This window comes from Schistocerca americana, chromosome 3 (assembly GCF_021461395.2).
Source record: "Schistocerca americana isolate TAMUIC-IGC-003095 chromosome 3, iqSchAmer2.1, whole genome shotgun sequence".
Classification (NCBI taxonomy): Eukaryota; Metazoa; Arthropoda; class Insecta; order Orthoptera; family Acrididae; genus Schistocerca; species Schistocerca americana.
Window position 1 is genome coordinate 795,145,919 of NC_060121.1, and position 13,148 is coordinate 795,159,066.

Genomic DNA, 13,148 nt, shown 5'->3' on the forward strand with positions numbered 1-13,148 from the left:
GAGATGTCCAATACCCAGTAGCGGAGCATGCCTTCCAGCATAATTCTAGGGACCTAGGAACCTGCTACACTGTATGTGCCATTTGGCTTCTCCCACCCAACACCAGTCCCTCTGAACTGCGGAGATGGGAACTTGCACTCCAACACATCCTTTCATCCTGCCATCCCCCTGGACTGAACCTACGTTAAACCACCTCACTCCCATTTACTCTTCAGTCTTCTCCTCTTTCCCTTTCCTCTTTAGCCATTGACGCATCTTTTCATCCTACATAGTTGTGTTTATCTTTATACTATATACCTCTTTACTTCTGTATGCATCCTCTTTGGTTTGAAGCTGGCACAGTACTTACAGTAGAATATCTTCTTTGGCTTCCCTCTGACAACCATGCCTCCATCCTAGCTACCCCCCCCCCCCCCCCCCCGTTTTTCTTTCCCTGTTACTTCATAACCTGGGTTGTGAGTAACTGAATCTACTTTCCCTTCTTCCCTTTCTTTCCCCTCTCTCCTCCCTGATGAAGGAACATTTGTTCCGAAAGCTAGGAACGTAAATTTTTGGTTCTGTTTTTTGTGTATCTATCGGCTGTACTGAGCTGAGGTAAGTACTGGCCAGCCCCTCTATCTCTTTGTTAGTATTTGTTTCACATCTTTATATGAGATTTTCCATTAATCAAATAGCATACAGTGCTAGAATTCCACATGGCACAATTAGAACTGATGTTTTTTCCAGTGTAAATCGAATCCTCATTAATGCATTAACACATCTACCAAGTTTTGTTGCAATACAGTAATTGCAGTCCACACTGGACCTTCGCGAGTAGCTGCACATGGTATTTTCAGCAGCATTGTGAATGCATTACTGTAGCCAAGATAGATAAGAAGCCCACAGTCACCACAGTAGTGCAAACTGATATGTCAGCTAGCTCCAGAGATGATGAAGACATTGAAAGAATGCATGATTTAGATAGTTAAGGATGATGAAAAACTTGATTCTATGGACAGTTGGAGTTTGATAGTAAGAAATGGGAGAGAAGGATAAATAGTAGGAGAATATGAATTGGGGAAAGCAATGAAAATGGATACCATCAGGTAGACTTTTGCACAGAGCATAATTTAATCAGTGGTAGCACCTGGCTTAAGACTCTGAGAGGAGGTTGTAAATGTGGAATACACTGGGAGGCTTCAGATTGGTTATCATAAGAGTGGGATTTTCAAACCAGAATTTAAACAGCAAAACATTTCCAGGGGCAGATGTGGACTCCAAACATAATTTATTGGTTATGAACTGCAGCTTAAAACGTAAGAAATTATAAAAAGGTAGGGAATTAAAGGAGATGGGGCATGGATATATTGAAGGAACCAAGAGGTTGCAGGCAGTTTCAGAGGGAGCATTAAGTAGCAATTGTTGAAATGGTGGAATGGATTACAATAGAGGCCAAAATAGGGGGGTTTGAGAAATGAAACAGTAAGGGCATCAGATGATGACATAGGCAAAAAGATAATGTCTAATAGAAATCCCTGGATAAGACAGGAGATATTGAATTTAATTGATGAAAGGAGAAAAAATAAAAATGTACCAAATCAAGCAGATGAAAGGGAACAAAGACTCCTAGAAAATGAGTTTGACAGGAAATGAAAATGGCTAAGCAGGAATGGCTCAAGGGTGTAGAAACCTGTATAACTACAGAAAAGATAAATGCCACCTTTAGGAAAATTGAAGAGACCCTTGGAGTTAAGAAAAGGAGCTGTATGAATATCAAGAGCTCAGATGGCAAGCCAGTATTAAGCAAAGATGGGAAAGCTGAAAGGAATATATAGTGTGTCTGTGTAAGATAAACAAAAAACTTGAAGAGAAGTTTATAAAAACAGAAGGGGAAGCAGGTGAAAATGAAATGGAAGATACTACACTACGAGATGAATTTGACAGAGAGATTGGAAACAAGGATCCTGGAGTAGATGACATTCCCTCAGAATTACTGAGATCCCTGGAAGAGCCAGCCATGACAAAATTATTCTGCCTGATGTGGAGATACAATGACTGACAAAAAACTGAAACACCAAGAAGACATAATCAGATGTCAATGTAACTTCGTACAAATGCACACCATTGATGGGTATGTAAATGATTAGAGCTGCAATTCTCTCTGACAGATAGAACAGTCATTGAGTTTTTGGTGTTGTTATCAGGCGTCAAAGGGTATATAAAGGCTGTTAACAGTGTTGTGTGTTGAATTGTTCACAAATGGTACGTGTCTGTATGAACTCCCCCTGTCATGTTGAGGTACTCTTGTAGACAACAAGATCCACAGATCTACCCTGATAGAACATGTGTGGGACCATTCCAGTACCAGTCTCCAGGATATCAATACCTGTTACAATAGTTGTGTGCCATTTTGCCTCATGAGAGGATGCAACAGTTTTGACATGCTTCCCAAATGAGTTAGCCTGCATCCAGATCAGAGAGTATGCAATGCCATACTGATAAGTGGACTCATTCTTCCAAGTTCTTTGTAAATTTGACTTGATTTTGTAATTGCTCAAACAACTTCACATACCCTCTTGCCCTATGAAGTTTCATTTCATTCCCTCCTCCCCTTCCTGATGATTCACTTTTCTTCTCAGGCAGTGTATATGTTACAGGTAAAATACCCCCAGAATTCAGGAAGCATGTGATAAATGCAATTAAAAAAAAAAAAAGAAATGTGAATATTACTGAACTATCAGTTTGATTAGTCATGGTTATAAAATATTGGTGTGAATTATTTATAAAAGAATGGAAAACTGGTGGAAGCTGATTGTGAGGAAGATCAGTCTCGATTTTGGAGAAATGTAGGAAGATGCAAGGCAATGCTGACCGTAAAACTTATCCTAGAACATAGGTTGAAGAAGGGCAAAACTACATTTTTCACATCTATAGATTTAGAGAAAGCTTCTGACAATGGTGATTGGAATACATGATCTGAAATTCCAAAGATAAAAAGGGGTGAAATAATGGACTGAATGGTTATCAACAACTACAGAAACTAAACCGCTTCTACAAGAGTTACTGAAATGAATCGTAAGTAATAGTTAAGAAGGGAATGAGACAGGTTTGTAGCTTATCCTCAATTAGGTTCAATATGTGCCTCGAGCAAATGTTAAAGGAAGCTAAGAAGAAATTTGGTAAGGAATTGAAGTTAAGAAAGAACAAATAAATCTATGAAGTTTGCTGACGACAGTGTTATTCAGTCAGAGACAGGAAAGGACTTAGAAGAGCAGTTGAACATCTTGAACAGTTTCTTGAAAGAAGGATCTAAGATGAACATCAACAAAGGCAAAATGAGGGTAACGGAATGTAGTCAAATTAGTTTAAGAGATGCTAAGATTATTGGATTAGGAAATGAGGCACAGAAAGTAGTAGATGAGCTTTTTGATCAGGAACATAAATGACACTGGACAAAGTAGAGACAATATAAAATTCAGACCGGCAACAGCAAGAAAAGTGTTTCTGAAGAAGAGAAATTTGTAAACATCAAACATAAATTTGATATGAAGTTGTGGCGCCGATGAGGTCGACACCAGCATCGATATGCATTCGTCTTTGGGCTCTGAGCATCGTCTTTGGACTCTGAGCATTGTCTTTGGGCTGTTCTTTGTGAGCCTTGCATGTGTTTGGGTGAATAAATGAACTACTGCTAAATGGGTGTTGTTTGGTGTAACTAACCCGAACTTCTCCCTCACTGGTGACCCCGAGTTGTAACGTCTTCCGTTTTCACCATTTAACTGTGTCCGCGACCTCCGCATCGGTTATTTTTGCGTGTATTACATCGACACAGCATTCGAACAATGACTTCGGCCCAGCACCTGATTTTGTGATTGACATGCATCACGTTGTGAGCGATGTACACCCGCGAGGACTGCAATACAATGCCTCTCACTCGATGATTCCGCTGATTTCGAGCTTGCAACAATAAGTGAGGTTAGGAGTGCGCACGACTCCGGCTATCAAACGCTGTGCAGTGTGGGACCAATGCCGATTTCTGAAAATGCTTCGTTGGACAACCTGCTACCGCCAGGACAACGATTTGCCACGCCGCAATCCCTGCAGTAGCACGCGGATACCTGCCATGTGGCCGGAACTGCTTCTTTCACAGGTCTACCTCGTCCAACCATGCCCGCGCCTGCCTCGGTTCAGCATCAGCACATGCCTTCCTACTTTGATACCTCGGCCTGCAACAGGAACAATAACTTGTTATCTGTTCCTGACCTCCACCTCCGTCCCACTCCTACGCCTCAGTGTTTTGTGCCACGACATTCACCTTATCTGCACACCGTTTTGAGTGGGGTGACTACGAACAGTGAACATTCACACATTCCGTCCCACATTCGACATCATTTCCCACAATGTGCTTCTGGACAGCCCGCACCTCCGCAGCCTCCCTGCAACACAGGTGGCCCTGGCTCTGATCATATGTCGAGCTTTCCGCGGACTAACATGCGTTCTCAAACTTGGAACTTTTTCTCACCTGTTGCCCCCGTGCCGGCTCCAGCCGAGCTTCCGCTACCGTTCTCAGCATATCTCAGTGCCTCATCCGCTTTGGTCTTCTGCGACGTGTCAATCCGAACACACCCACAATGTGTTGAGCTTCCTCAACCGCAATCGACACATTACATGTCTCACCCGCGTCAGCCTTCCGCGTCATGAAGGATCGTGCTCAACCACATTGTGTCACCTTCACGCTGCCACCCAAACAGCTGTCATTGTCACATCCCCTCGAGGCACTACAGCAAGAACAGCTCAATTCAGGCAGTGCCCCAACGAACTCAACTCAACCTGTTCTCCTGAACATTCTACAATGCTTACTGACACTGTCACCATTTAATCCCGACAGAGCAACAACCTGGTTCAAAATTGTGGACAAAGTGTTCGACCATTACAAACTCGATGAGTCAACCAGGTTTCTGAGCCTCATCACTCACCTGCACGACCAGGAGGACTTGATTGCTAACCTGATCGACACCCCGGACTCATCTACCTAGTACACTCTAGCCAAAAAGACAGTTCTATGTCAGCTTGCACGCTCAACTGAGGCAGCAATACAGCAAGCGCTCCACGTTGAGCAACTAGGCAACAACAAACCTTCCCAGCTCTGGAGATGGCTACATGCCCTGGTCAGTGCCGATCTATTCTCTGACACAGCTCTCCTCACCATGTGGTCAGATAAACTGTCTCCCCACATCCGCTTTGCTCTGGCTCAAAGGTCTCCTGAACCTGTTGAGCAAAGAATGACAATTGCTGATAAGCTACACGATGCATCACTGCTCTTTTTCACCAGCCACTGCCTACCTGACAAGTCTCAGGTTCAGGCTCATTGCCCTGTGGCCGGACGCAGCTGGGGCAGCACTGTGCCAACCGTTCCACTCACTCTGGGAAGCAGTAAACAAGCAACTGGGATGTCACCGGCTCTGCCCACAGTCACGCCCCCTCCTGCAGCCAAGCCTGCTGCAGCCACCGAACCTTGGCCACTACCACTGGCAATGAACTTTCCGCAGGAAATACAACCGCACTACCCATACTGTTACCTCCACACATGGTTTGGTGAGGCGGCACGGAACTGCAGACCACCCTGCTACTTCCAAAACGCCAATCGCAGGTAGGTCTGGGTGCTGCCTCCTGCGCACAACATCACAGGCACCCCCCAGTGCTCCATTCTGTCCAGGAACGGCCAGATAATTGTGGATGACTCTACATTAAAGACATTTCGTCGGTATACCTTTTCCTAGTGGACACAGGCGCCGATGTTTCGCTGCTGCCAACATCCTTAGCATCGTTGTACATCCGCCCTTGTAAGACCCATGGAAGGAAAACATAGGTACAAAGAAGGTAGCTGCGAAGAAACCATGGGTAACAGAAGAAATACTTCAGTTGATTGATGAAAGGAGGAAGTACAAACATGTTCTGGGAAAATCAGGAATACAGAAATACAAGTCGCTGAGGAATGAAATAAATAGGAAGTGCAGGGAAGCTAAGACGAAATGGCTGTAGGAAAAATGTGAAGACATCGAAAAAGATATGATTGTCGGAAGGACAGACTCAGCATACAGGAAAGTCAAAACAACCTTTGGTGACATTAAAAGCAACGGTGGTAACATTAAGAGTGCAATGGGAATTCCACTGTTAAACGCAGAGGAGAGAGCAGATAGGTGGAAAGAATACATTGAGGAGGAGGAGGAGGAGATTAGTGTTTAACGTCCCGTCGACAACGAGGTCATTAGAGACGGAGCGCAAGCTCGGGTGAGGGAAGGATGGGGAAGGAAATCAGCCGTGCCCTTTCAAAGGAACCATCCCGGCATTTGCCTGAAGCGATTTAGGGAAATCACGGAAAACCTAAATCAGGATGGCCGGAGACGGGATTGAACCGTCGTCCTCCCGAATGCGAGTCCAATGTGCTAACCACTGCGCCACCTCGCTCGGTGAATACATTGAAAGCCTCTATGAGGGTGAAGATTTGTCTGATGTGATAGAAGAAGAAACAGGAGTCGATTTAGAAGAGATGGGGGATCCAGTATTAGAATCGGAATTTGAAAGAGCTTTGGAGGACTTACAGTCAAATAAGGCAGAAGGGATAGATAACATTCCATCAGAATTTCTAAAATCATTGGGGGAAGTGGCAACAAAATGACTATTTACGTTGGTGTGCAGAATATATGAGTCTGGTGACATACCATCTGACTTTTGGAAAAGCATCATCCACACAATTCCGAAGACGGCAAGAGCTGACAAGTGCGAGAATTATCGCACAATCAGCTTAACAGCTCATGCATCGTAGCTGCTTACAAGAATAATATACAGAAGAATGGAAAAGAAAATTGAGAATGCGCTAGGTGACGATCAGTTTGGCTTTAGGAAAAGTAAAGGGACGAGAGAGGCAATTCTGACGTTACGGCTAATAATGGAAGCAAGGCTAAAGAAAAATCAAGACACTTTCATAGATTTGTCAACCTTGAAAAAGCGTTCGCCAATATAAAAAGGTGCAAGCTGTTCGAGATTCTGAAAAAAGTAGGGGTAAGCTATAGGGAGAGACGGGTCATATACAATATGTACAATAACCAAGAGGGAATAATAAGAGTGGATGATCAAGAACGAAGTGCTCATATTAAGAAGGGTGTAAGACAAGGGTGTAGCCTTTCGCCCCTACTCTTCAATCTGTACATCGAGGAAGCAATGATGGAAATAAAAGAAAGGTTCAGGCGTGGAATTAAAATACAAGGTGAAAGGATATCAATGATACGATTCGCTGATGACATTGCTATCCTGAGTGAAAGTGAAGAAGAATTAAATGATCTGCTGAACGGAATGAAGAGTCTAATGAGCACACAGTATGGTTTGAGAGTAAATTGGAGAAAGACGAAGGTAATGAGAAGTAGTAGAAATGAGCACAGCGAGAAACTTAACATCAGGATTGATGGTCACGAAGTCAATGGAGTTAAGGAATTCTGCTACCTAGCCAGTAAAATAACCAATGACGGACGGAGGAAGGAGGACATCAAAAGCAGACTCGCTATGGCAAAAAAGGCATTTCTGGCCAAGAGAAGTCTACTAATATCAAATACCGGCCTTAATTTGAGGAAGAAATTTCTGAGGATGTATGTCTGGAGTACAGCATTGTATGGTAGTGAAACATGGACTGTGGGAAAACCGGAACAGAAGAGAATCGAAGCATTTGAGACGTGGTGCTATAGACGAATGTTGAAAATTAGGTGGACTGATAAGGTAAGGAAGAGGAGGTTCTACGCAGAATCAGAGAGGAATGGAATATGTGGAAAACACTGATAAGGAGAAGGGACAGGATGATAGGGCATCTGCTAAGACATGAGGGAATGACTTCCATGGTACTAGAGGGAGCTGTAGAGGGCAAAAACTGTAGAGGCAGACAGAGATTGGAGTACGTCTAGCAAATAATTGAGGACGTAGGTTGCAAGTGCTACTCTGAGATGAAGAGGTTAGCACAGGAAAGGAATTTGTGGTGGGCCGCATCAAACCAGTCAGTAGACTGATGATAAAAAAAAAACATCCGCCCTCATCATACTTCACTGCAAGCAGTGAATTTAACTAAACTACAATGCTTGGGCTCAACATCCCACGTCGTCTCACTCTCCGCAAATTGCAAACTTGAGTGGACTTGAAACTTCCTGGCAGATTAAAACTGTGTGCCCGACCGAGACTCGAACTCGGGACCTTTGCCTTTCGCAGGCAAGTGCTCTACCATCTGAGCTACTGAAGCACGACTCACGCCCGGTCCTCACAGCTTTACAGCAAAAGGCAAAGGTCCCGAGTTTGAGTCTCGGTCGGGCACACAGTTTTAATCTGCCAGGAAGTTTCATATCAGCGCACACTCCGCTTCCGCTGCAGAGTGAAAATTTCATTCTTGAGTGGACTTTTTTAGTGTGCGAAATTGACAAACCTATACTAGGCATTGACTTCTTGCGAGACCACGAACTATCACCGGACCTAGTGCCAAACACTGTGTTTCATCATCCATCCAAGACTCACTTCCTCTGTGCTCCATCGAGCAATGCCCCCCCCCCCCCCCCCCCCGTGACACATCGGTCCAAGCTCATCTCATCGGTACACGCTCGTCTCTGTCGACAACGTTACAAGAAACCATGCACAAGTGCCTTGGCGAGCTTGAACACGTCGCTCGCCTACTCAAGGAAAACTTCGAGCTTTCCCTCCTGCTCCACGAAACACAGCTCCAGCTCTCCGATGCAGCAAAGGAATTACAGACACTACAACAAGGACAAAGCAAGATCAGTAAGTGCGTCAAATCTGCTTGCAATCCCAGCAATCGAGTGTCCATGTGTTTACCTCCCACTACCCCTCGCAACTGTGCTATCAAGACTGCCATAACGTGTACTGACAGTTCCGCAGGGCCACATAACATGGCAGTGTTTGACACTCAGCCGGACACAAGTACGCATGCGTGACGAGCATCACGTGTTCCCGAACTTACGGCTCCTACCCCGCTCCTGATGGACAGCACCTCAAACTATGCAACTTCGGCTCCTGCCCGCCGCCGTGTGACCGCCACTGACAACATAAACAGTGCACTCGCGCCAAGCTTTTCGCCTGCAACCGTGCTGCCACAGGCCGCGCCCTCATACAATGGACTCACTAACGGCTCACGAGCTCTACCGAGCTCACCCGACCACAGTGCCACTGCTTTGGGCTGGCAGCCATCTTGTCACGCTGACTCCTGGGGCACTTCGCCGCCTCGGCTCCCGTCGGATCCACCGAGTGGCTCCGAACACCACGACCACACCTCACCTGCCCCACACGCCACACATTGTAAACAAACCGCCTCCCGTGCCGCCGGCAACATTTCCGTTGACACCAGTGGCACGGTTCACAAGCTTTGCCTCATGCCAGGCCCCCCCAAATCTCCTGTAAATCATGTCAACTTTGTCCCGAGTGCCTCTCCGACATTAAAAATCAGATTTCTAAACTACTAAGCTCCGGCGTCATTGAACCCTCTGCCAGTAGCTGGTCTACACCCATACATATGACACCCACGAAAGACGGGTCCTGGCGCATGTGCGGAAACTGCCATCGACTAAACGCATGAACAATTATGGACACGTACCCCATATCCAACATTGCCGAGTTTACCAGTTCCCTCACAGGTGCGATCACGTTCTCTGTCATTGATTGCAAATGGGCCTACCACCAGATCCCCATGGCACGTGAAGACATTGAGAAGACAGCAATCACCACCCCGATTGGGTTATTTCAGTTTCGATTCATGCCCTTCGGTCTGAAAAACGCAACCCAGACCTGGCAACACTTCATCAACGAAGTGCTATTCGAACTAAAATTCTGCTTTGCATATCTTGATGACATTCTTGTGTTCAGCTCCTCCGTTGAGGACAACATTCGACATGTGCCAACTGTTATGAACACTCTTGTGGCAGCAGGCATCGAGACCAACCAGGACAAATTGCAGCTACATCAACCCGCTGTCACTTTTCTTGGTTTTCGGGTCTCTGCCGACGGCATTTCACTGCCCCCTGAGAAAGTACAAACAATACTAAACCTACCCAGACCTTCATCATTCAAAGAGATCTGGCGCTTTCTGGGGACAGTTAATTATTATCGCTGACATCTACCTCAGGCTGCAGAGATTCAGGCTCCAACATTTCTGCATCTTGGCCCGTTCCACGGGCCCCTGTTATGACTGACTCTTTCAGTGCCCTCAAAAATCTTCTTGCCGAGGCCTGCACCATCGTGCATCCTCATCCCAATGTGCAGCTTTTCATCACCACAGATGCGAGCGATACTGCCATTGGAGCTGTCCTCAGCCAGACAATCGACGGCCAAACTTCGCCTCTGTAGTTCTTTTCACGCATGCTCACCAGTGCACAACGGAAATATTCCACATTTGATAGGGAGTTGCTCGGGGTCTACAAAGCAATCAAGCATTTTAAGACTGACGTTGAGGAACATCCTTTCTATGTTTTAACGGACCACAAACCCCTGGCTGGGGCCATTACAAACCCGCCAGTTGACCCGCCTCCTCGCCGCTTCAGATACATGGACTTCATATCTCAGTTCACCACTGATGTCAGACACATAAAGGGTGCTGACAATATAGTTGCTGATTTCCTTTCATGAGTCGATGCCGTCCATTCGCTGTTAGACTTCTCTGAACTGCCTAACCTCCAACCCGCCGATGAGGAAATACAAAACCTGATATCAGACTCTACTTCTTCACTACACTTCATCCACACCACCTTCCCTGGCATTTCTGGTGAGATCTAGTGTGATGACAGTATGGGCACGTTATGCCCCCTCATCCCAACCATGCTCTGTCAAGCTGTCTTCAACGCATTACATATTTTAGCCAACCCCGGTGTTCGTGCGTCCGCCCACCTTGTAGCACAGCACTTTGTGTGGAGAAATGTCAACTAGGACTGCCAGCAATGGGCACGTTCCTGCTTCAAGTGCCAACGCTGCAAAGTACACAAACAAGCACACTTCACCCCTCCTCGGCTCCTTTTCGATCCCTCCTGGGCGTTTCCAGCATATTCATATTGACATTGTCGGCCCTCTCTCCCCCTCTAAGGGCTTTCATTATGTTCTCTCGTCTATGGACCAAACAACTTGCTGGATCGAGACTGTCCCCCTCCCCAATATTAAGGCAGAAATTGTTGCTCGAGCTTTCGTCGAGTCATGGGTATCGCGTTTTGGATGTCCAGCTATATCACGACTGACCAGGGCAGACAATTTGAGTCGGCCCTGTTCAAAGGGATTTGTAACATTTGCGGCATCCAGTTCATCCATACCACAGCATATCATCCGCAAAGTAAAGGGCTAGTTGAGCGCTGGCACCGCACTCTCAAGGTGTCTCTTCAATGCCATGACTCTCTATGGACGGAGGCCATTCCATTTGTGCTACTCAGCATTCATACGATCCATAAGGAAGACCTCAAAGGCACAATAGCCGAGTTCGTATACGGCCAGAACATTGTTCTCCCTGGTGAACTTGTGAGCCCTTCTGCTTCTCTCCCTCAATATGACTTACCTTCCTTCGTTGACCGCGTTAGACACCACTTCATCAACCTCCATATCCCTCCACCCGCCAGCCATTCCCTCCCTAAGGTCCACGTCCCGAAATCTCTGGACAGTTGCGAGTACGTCATGCTCCGAGACGACACTGTCCGTGCTCCCCTCCAACCCCCATATACCGGCCCATACCGAGTTCTCCGGCGCTCAGCCAATACCTATGACATCCAGATGAAAGATTCAGCTGTTACAGTCTCTCTCAATAGACTTAAGCCCGCTCATGTTGAGCCTTCTTCTACCTCCCTTCAGGCCATGACCACGCCACTCACTGTCGTGGCTCACGACGCTCCGACCACTCCCTCCACATCGGACTTATGAACTCGATTGAGTGACTTCCAGCTCCAGTCGTTGAGCTCTCCTCTGACCTCACCCTCTACGTTGGTCTCACACACTCCATCGAGTGACTTCCACTTCCAATTGTCGAGCTCTCCTCTGACATCGCCCTCTACTCCAGTCTCATGCACTACGTCGAGTGGCCACATGCTCCCCACATCGAGCTTACCTACGATCACGCCCTCACCGGTGGGCCCTTCAACCTCTCCACCGTCTCCTGCCTCGCACTGTCGAGATTTCTCACGGCCCCCCTATCTTGAACATGCCCTCGCTCGAGGTGTTTGTGCCTGTCCCCCTGGACATAATCCATGACATCTCAATAATACTGTGCGATTATACACTGTTCGTAGTGTGTTTCTCTTCATCCAGTGCTCATGACACAAGCTCCTTCATTCTCTGCCACGTGGTGAAATGCGTTCCCCTCCCACCTGAAGTCGACCTGGACATGCTTCGTGTGTTTGCTACGCCCACCAGAAACATTGTCGTCGTCGTTGCTCCGTTCCACCTGCAAACCGCCGGCCTACCTGTCGCCAAACGACCAGCATGCCCAGTATGATGCCCAACTCGCTTCAACGACTTCCAGGTTCGGTGGCTGAACCTTCCTTCATGACATCTACCCACACAGCTCCCCAATGACGCTGTCGAGCTGACCGTGGTCCGACTCCCCGCCGACCACCCCTGCTGACGCCTCAGTCCCTCCCCCCCCCCCCCCCTCCTGGGCTCTCTAGAGTACTCCGTACTGTGGGGGGGGGGGGGGGGGGTTCTATGTGGTGCCGATGAGGTCAACACCAGCATCGATATGTGTTCGTCTTTGGACTCTGAGCATTGTCTTTGGGCTGTTCCGCCATGTTCAGTTCTTTGTGAGCCTTGCATATGTTTAGGTGAATAAAAGAACTACTGCTAAATGGGTGTTGTTTGGTGTAACCAACCCGAACTTCACCCTCAAAGTCTTTTCTGAAGTTATTGTTAAAAGTATAACCTCTTATGACAGTGAAACATGGATGATACACAGTACAGATGAGAACAGAACCTCCTTAAATGTGGTGCTACAGAAGACTGCTGAAGATAAGATGGCTTGTAATAGAGCAAGGTGGAATTATTCTACTCCTGATATCAATATTTCTTTTTTCTTTTCTGGTTTCAATAATAGTATATTTAATTGTTATATCATATATAATATTATATCATTATATCTAAAAAGATGATGTGACTTACCA